Here is an 8,298-nt window from a genome sequence, read left to right on the forward strand (position 1 = left end):
TTTTAAAGCCATATGTTCTTGGTACTGATAGTGTTAAGGAAATGGTCATATCGAATAGACACTTTTTACAGTGTTACAGATATTGTATTACATTCTTTCCTTGTACTATTTTTCTGTAGTAAATTTATTTTTTAATCATTTGGCAATTTCACACATTCATATAAATAATTCAATCACCTGTCTTATAACCTCCCTTCTGTTGGAACATGTCTTCTCAGCCAAGTCACATTTTACTTTTACATCTTCCCTTTGTATGTGACCCACTGAGTTGAATTAGGAATTTTGCCCACACATGGGTAGGAGGTTATTGACTGAAGCAAGAGTGTGACTGACACTTCTCCCTGAACAACATTTAACAGCCAATAGTCCCTCATAGATAGATGGGACCTTGGACCCACCTTTCATCCATGATGAAAAGATAATAGGCCATTCTTGTGCTGGTCTTGTGCATTTAGCCACAATCTCAGTGCAGTGGTTACATCATGTACTGAAGACATCTTTCTGCTGCACATCTCCACATCCTCTGGCTCTTCTAGCCTCACCCCCACCTTCTGTGATGTTCCCTGATCCTTGGCTTACTACATTCTCACTATCTGATGTTGCTAATCCTCCCAAAAATTTCATCAAACAAAAATAAACTTAGTTGTTTTGCAGATGAGAAAATGAGAATTTAAGGACACAAAATTCTAAAGTTCATACCTAGTAAGTATTATAAACCAGATTCAAATCCCAAACTCATGCAACCTCTCTTTCTCTCTCTTTTTCTTTCTTTCTTTTTTCTCTTTTTCTTTCTTTCATTTCACCTTTATCAAGCTCCCTGTTTGTCATGGGGCTTCCTCCTTAATCATGGCAATCATATTGAGAAAATGACTGAAAAATATTTATCACTTATCTCCCTGGTGTTTCCAATAAATTATCCAAACAGAAATGATTCTTAGGATAGTTAAGAAGGGGAAACCCTAATGGAAACAACTTAGATATTCCAGAAGAAATCAGAAAATAAGTGTAAAGCACATTCACAAATGGAATACTACAAAAACATTAAGAATGATTATCTGGGGGCCAGAGAGGAGGTTCACCAGTTACAAACACTGCTGTTCTTCCAGAGGACACAGTTCAACTCCCAGCACCCATATGGTGGCTCACAACCATCTGTAATTCCAGTTCTAAGAGATCTAATGCCCTCTCCTGGCCTCTTTGGGCACTGCATGCATACAGTGCCCAGACTCACATGCAGGCAAAATACCTATACACATGAAACAAAAATGAATTTTTTTCCAAGAAAAAAAATTTAAAGAGGGATCATATAAATAGGTATTTATTGACACAGAAATATGCTCTTAATAAAGAGTTGAATGAAAAGGAACATCAAAAATAGAATGGTCTCATTTTAGACGAAAAGGAAAGAAAAATTTATGTAAATAGTGAATATTCCTACTCCAAATGTTACCAGTAGTTACAGCAATGTGGTAGGACCATGGGAGACATTTTTTTCTTTTCTATTATACCTAGTTGTCTGTGATGAAGCTGCATCTCTATGTAAGGAATAAAGAAAAATGGTAAAGGATGAAAATTAAAACATTGCTTAAAGCAAGAAATGTGAGCTGGTAAAATCCGTCAAACACTGGAAAAGAAAACATGAGTGTGATAGCATACACCAATAATCACAAGAGAGTAAGGCTAGAAGTTCAAAAGGTTAGGGCCAGCCTGGGCTACACAGTGAGAAAAACAACACAATTTTATCCTGAAGAAACAATGTGGGAGTGATGTGCAAAGTAGTAGAAGCAGGGGTTGGGGATTTAGCTCAGCGGTAGAGCGCTTGCCTAGCGAGCGCAAGGCCCTGGGTTCGGTCCCCAGCCCCGGAAAAAAAAAAAGAAAAAAAAAGTAGTAGAAGCAATATGGATTATTTTACTGAATACAATAATGTAAGCTGGGTAAGGAACTGCCTCTGACTATAACCATTTTAAACTGTATGTACAGAAAGATTTTTCTACTTTTAAAAATTATCTTGTAAAACCTAAGTGAGAAAAAAGATACATAAATTTTTATATGTGCCTTCCAATTCTGAAATTAGATCCATGTATAATACTCTAAGATATAAAACATGATAAATTATATGAATTGTGTTTGTTAAATGCATAATATCATTCATGGTAAAAATTATTACTGGCAGAGTAGCAGATCCAAAAGCTGGGAGTTCAAATTCTACTCAGTGATTGAGTCACTCTGGCCTCAGACCTGCATCTATAAAACAGATAGGATAATATGTAACTTAACGAGGTTAACAAAGATACAACATAAAAATGGATGAAAAAATTAAAAATGAATGAAAACATTTTGGAAGTTGCTAGTGTATAAAATTAAGTCAGTGGATGTTAATTAACAAAAAGATAAAACCCAAGGTAATATTTCAAGTTTCAGACCAAGCCAAGGGTATTTAAAAAAAAAAAAAAACAAACTGGCTGGAAGTCAGCCCTAAACATTTGCCAAGTGAGCTGAGTCTATTGCTATTTGTAAGGGTCAGCAATGGAGTGCAATTGCACCTTTCTAAAGGCAAGTTCCCTAGAAAGGCAGTGTATTAGGCAAAGGAGAGTCAAGAAGACACTTCCCAACTTAGACTGACACCTACCTGAAGACAGGGAACATACCTAATTCATCTTTTTAAAAAATGCTTTGTGTATGATAGTACAGTTTGCATGTCAGATGCTATAATAGAATGATTCACGTTTTGAAAATAACATAGGAGTGTTCAGTCAAAGAACGGACATCATAGCTACATTTGGCCCTTCATCCTCCATATAATACCTTTGGACAAGAGCTTCTACGTCAGCTTTTCATGTTTCTTCCATTTTCCTTCTTTTATCTTGTCCTAGGTTCCCAGTTTTAACAGATGTCCCACATATAACAATACAAGGTTCAATTATTCAGGCATCATCCCTAGTTTCTACTACTTATAACTCACTGAAATATAGTTTGAGTTCAAATTATATCTTTCCTTGAATGAATGCTCTATGTGATGGATGTGTTGCTATCTGTAATGACAAGTTACCACAACTGTTTTGCTCAGGTTTTATGGTGCCTTTTAATGTGGGCCATTCATTTTCTTTCCATACAGCTAGGACACTGTGGTTTGGAATATCTTCAATCATCCACTAATATGATTCTCGCTCATTTGAAGATCACTTCAGATCTGGTACTGCATCGCCTAGATACCAGACGCCATAGATTTCTCTCTGGCATCATGTCCCTGTACAGAGTCTGAGTATTATCCAGGCCATGCCATTTGTCCCGAGGAATATTCATATTCACATCCTCAAATGACACACATGTATTCATCCTCTTCACTCTTTTTTTTTAAGAAGAATGGAACTTAATCTTTATTTACAGAACACGACAGGGTACGAAATTCCACATAGAAATAAACTCAAGACAGCTTCACAGAGTGTGTACAGTTTATAACTGCTCGAGTGTAGTTTCTTTTGTAAAAAGTACTTCAATAACAAACCACATTTAAAGAGAGTTCTTAGTAGGAACAGTAAGACAAATTTGTGAGAACACAGCACAGCACAGCACATAGCTAACAACTTTGTGCTTTGGCTGGACATTAGAAGTTAAAGGTCCCAGGACCTCCATCCTGAACTTGGAAGGTGAAGCCTTCAGAGGTAGTTTCTGGCGCCACATTTTGATCTTCCTCTTCCTCCACTGAGAAGTACTTCTCAATTAGGTTCAACGAGGCCTTGTATACAGGCTCATTCTCATGGCTCTGTAGGGCTTCAATTTTATCCTAGCCTCCACACTCTTCAATCATTATACTGACTTTTTCTGTCTCACCTAGTTTCTCTGCAGCCTGAAAGATATTTGAAATGGCATCAAGAATAACCTGAATAATTTTGGTATCTTTTGCACTCAAGAGGTTCATCAAAGGTTCTATTATTCCACAATGAACCAGATACACAATCTGTTCAACAGTCCCGCCGCTGGTGTAGTTGGTTATAGCCCATGCGGCTTCCTTCTGTGTCTTAAAGTCTGCCTTAGAGAGGACACCAACGAGAAATGGGACGAGGCCGTTATTCACCACTTGCTGTATCTGGTCCTGGCGCCCAGCGGTAATGTTCGACATTGTCCATGTGGCCTCCTTCTGCATATTAGTTTTGGGGTTTGTTAGCAGGCTGGGAAAGACTGCAAGTGCGCCTGCATCGATCACTTTCTGAGTCTGTTCATCTGTTCCGGTGACAATATTCCCTATGGCTCTCAGTGCCGGTGTCACAATGGGCAGTTCAGTAGCTCCTAGAAGCTTCACAACTTGGGGAACAACTCCCTTCTTCACGACCATCTCAATGTGCTCATCAGTCAGGTAGGAAATGGCCCAGCAGGAGTCTGCTAATACGTCTGGATCGCTGAGGTGTAGGAGTCGAACTAGAGTAGGAAGGATCTGCTCAACAGCATCTAATGGCGTGCAGGATTCTTGTTTTGACAGAGGTTTGAAAGTGTCCAGGTAAGATTCTGCAAGTAACCACGTGCCAAGGATGACAGATCAGGAACTGCAAGAAGTGCCAACAGTGGATCAATTGCACCATGTTTGATAACTAAGTCTCGGAAAACTGAGCCATCACCTGCAATGTTTCCAAGAGCCCATACAGCTTGCTCGCTGATGTGAGCATGGGGAGATGCCAAGAGAGAAATAAATGCTGGGATAGCACCTCCGTCCACCACAGCCTCGGTCTATTCGGATGTTCCAGAAGCAATGTTGGTGAGCGCCCAAGCAGATTCAAACTGAATGGGACTACAATCCGTTTTGCCCAAGAAGGACACAAATTTTGGGATCAAACCAGCCCAGATAACGTTGTCTATAGGAGGCTGCTTCTCTCTAGAAAGCGGTTTCCGAGCAGCTTGAGTAGCTTGGAGCTGGCTTTCCAACTTGTTACTGTTTATGCGTTTAACAATGTCCTCAACAGACCAATTACAGTACTCTGGTAGTTTCGGTTTTCCTGTAGTGGAGAAGTAGAGTCATCAGGGAATGAGCTGACGTTCCTCCTTTTCAGCATCTGGTCATCTTTTTTAGCTTTCTTAAGTTCCACATTAACCTCTATTCGGCGGCGCCGCATTTCTGTACTTTCTTTCCCCTTGTTCTTGAATCTGTTAAGCCGGGCAGCTGTTGAGTTAGCATTCTCGTTGGTGGACATGGTTGCTGCTGCAGGAACAAGGAGGAAGGAAAGCTGCACAGCCGGTTCAGACTTCACAAAAGTCGGTGCAGGGCTCTCAAGCTGCGGGTCGGCGGCTGTCGAAACGTCCACTACCCCCTCAGCCCTCAGACTTTATGCCCTCTTCACTCTTGAAAAGAAAAATACAGAACTTGGGAATTGTAGCTTCTGGGACACAGAATCCAAACTCAGCCTAGGGACAGCAAAGAGAAAGAGTGGTGCATAGAATACCTTCAAGGTTCCTTTACAGTATCTATCAGTTACTTTTCTGCTGTTGTGACAAAATATAAAGACCAGGGTAACTTTTTGCATATATATATATATATATTTTGAGCTGAGGACCGAACCCAGGGACTTGCGCTTGCTAGGCAAGCACTCTACCACTGAGCTAAATCCCCAACCCCTTGCATAATTTTTAAAATTATTTTATTTATTTACAATTCAACTGGTACTCCCCCCAAACCCCCACCCAGTTCCTCACCCCATTCCCCCTCCCCCTTGCCTCTGAGAGGGTGCCTCCTTCCCCATCCCTTTTCCCTGAGGCCTCAAGTCTCTCCAGAATTAGGTGCCTCTTTCCCATCTCAGGCCAGATCAGGCAGTCCTCTGCTATAGATAGATAGATAGATAGATAGATAGATAGATAGATAGATAGATAGATAGATAGATAGATAGATATGCTGGGGGCCTCAGAGCAGCCTGTGTATGCTGCCTGATTCGTGGCCCCATCTTTGGGATCTGCCAGGGGTCCAGGTTAGGTGAGACTGCTGGTCTTCCTTTGAACTCACCCTCCCCTTCAGCTTCTTCAATCCTTCCCCGAACTCAACCATAGCGGTCCCAACCTGGGTCCCGACTTTGGTCCCCACTTCAGTTCCATGGTTGGGTGTAAGAATGTGTATCTGTGTCAGTCAGCTGCTGCTAGAGCCTCTCAGAAGGAAAAGTTTAATTTGGCTCACAATGTAACAATGATAAGAGGCCATCCTGGTGGGAGGCATGGCAGCAAGTGTCAGACTTGGTAGCCGGAAAGGGAAGCTGAGAGCTCATATCTTTAAACACAGGCATAAAGCCAAGAAAGTAAATCAGAAGTGCTATGAGAATATAAACACCCAAAGACTCCCCGACACAGCCCATGACGTACTTTCCCTAGCAAGGCCAAACCTCCTAAACTATCCCAAGCAGTGCCTCAAACTGGGAACCAAATTTTTCAAATACCTGAGCGTATGTGGGACATTTCTCATTCAAACCACCACATTCCACTCCCTAGCCCCCATGGACCCGTGGCTATATCATAATGCCAAATGTACTTAGTCCAGCATCAAAAGCACCCACAGGCTTTCTCAGTCTAAACACTGTTTACTGTCCAAACTCTCTTCTGAGACTCAAAGCAATCTCTTAATTGTAATATACTATAAAAATCCTCAAAAGCAAATTACATACCTCCAACATGTCTTAGCCATTGTTCTATTACTGTAAACAGGCCCTATGACCATGGCAACTCCCATAAAGGAAAATATTTAATTGGGGATGGCTTACAGTTCAGAGGTTTAGTCCATTGTTACCATGGCAGGAAGCATGGTGGCATTCAGGCAGACATGGCACTGGAGAGTGGCTGAGAGTTCTACATCTGGATTATTAAATAAAAAAAGAGAGAGAGGCTGGGCCTGGTTTGAGCATCTGAAATCCAGAAGTGTACCCCCCAGTTCTGCCTACAAGGCCACAGCTACTCCTACAAGGCCATACCTTCTAATAGTGCCATTCTTTGAGCAACCATTCAAACCTATGATCCTATAGGGGCCATTTCTATTGAAACCACCACACAACATATGATTGCACAGAATGTATCTTAGCATCCCAAAGGGGAAGAGGAGCATAGTGAAGAAAATCTAGACCAAAGCAAGACCAGAGGGAAAAGAGCAATACCTGTAGACACATATCCATTGTCAAAGGGCTTGGATGATACCACCCTTCCTACACCTCCCTGTTGAAATAGCTTCACTCCCTGTATGTAGACACTATTGGCAGATACCCCATGGCTCTGACATTACCCAGCTACTTTAGAAACCAGTCGGGTAGTACATTATATTACTAGAATTGAAAACATATATTGTGGTAGAGACAGAGATGTACCATCTAGATACTACTTCAAGGAAGTGCATTTTGTTCATATTTGGAGAGCAAAATAAAGAGATAACCTTCAACTGCCTGCTTCCAGAGTCTGCCCCAGTTGCTGAGAGCTGCTTGAGCCAAGGTCTTGTACATCTAAAGTGAATAAATCAAGCAGGGATGAAAGGGATCATTTCAGCCACATGGTAAACTCACCAGTGGGCGTTACTTGTTCCAAGGATTCAATGAAAATGTACTCTATGTACAACTACTTTTGTGAGAAACTATTAGGTGAATTTAACAAAATATGAAGTATATATTATATATCCTCAAACACGCAAATATATGTATCTATCATATGTTTATATGTTATAACATTAAAATAAGAACAAGGAGGAAATAGTTATCACAAAAGTCAAGATAGTGGTTTACGGTCAAAGGTGATAATAAAATTTTTGCTGAACTGGCTATCAGATCTACAGCCCTGTCTCTGCTAAGGAAACTTGTTACCACTAAGCTTCTCCCATAGCCCAATCTTCAGATGTTTTTTTTAAACAGACAGTAATGGCACAGACCTTGAGAAATGAAAATAAACATAATTTCTATACTTAGAGAATTTGGGCTCAATAACCAGTCCGGTGTTGGGGGAGGAATGATAAGAGAAGTATTGCATTTGATTTCCTGTTTCTATCCAGACAGAATTTACATGGGCATTTGCTTTATAATTATTGTTAAAGTGTGCATATCTGTTTTATTAAAGGAAGGGGGAAAAGCAGACACACTATATGAAATATAAACAGATTTTTATAAGCATTTATTTTTTTTAAAAGGTGACAATAAAGTACTGAGAAAATGGTGGGAGAGTAGAGATAAGAATGAGCAGAGGCCATCATGTGCCCCTTTGTTCTGCTACAATATGATACAAGACAGACCTTGAAGAGTTCCAAGAAGTTCTCGGAAAGGTACAAAGAGGCACTGTTGCACAGAAACTGGAGCA

The 8,298-nt window shown here is 40.6% G+C and overlaps 1 pseudogene; it reads right to left on the bottom strand.

Annotated features, from left to right (window-relative positions):
* Positions 1 to 3,413: 3,413 nt before the first annotated feature.
* Kpna1-ps7 (karyopherin subunit alpha 1, pseudogene 7) lies at positions 3,414 to 5,317 on the bottom strand (annotated as a pseudogene).
* Between the last annotated feature and the right edge of the window lie 2,981 nt (positions 5,318 to 8,298).

The sequence above is a fragment of the Rattus norvegicus genome, chromosome X (assembly GCF_036323735.1).
Source record: "Rattus norvegicus strain BN/NHsdMcwi chromosome X, GRCr8, whole genome shotgun sequence".
Classification (NCBI taxonomy): domain Eukaryota; kingdom Metazoa; phylum Chordata; class Mammalia; order Rodentia; family Muridae; genus Rattus; species Rattus norvegicus.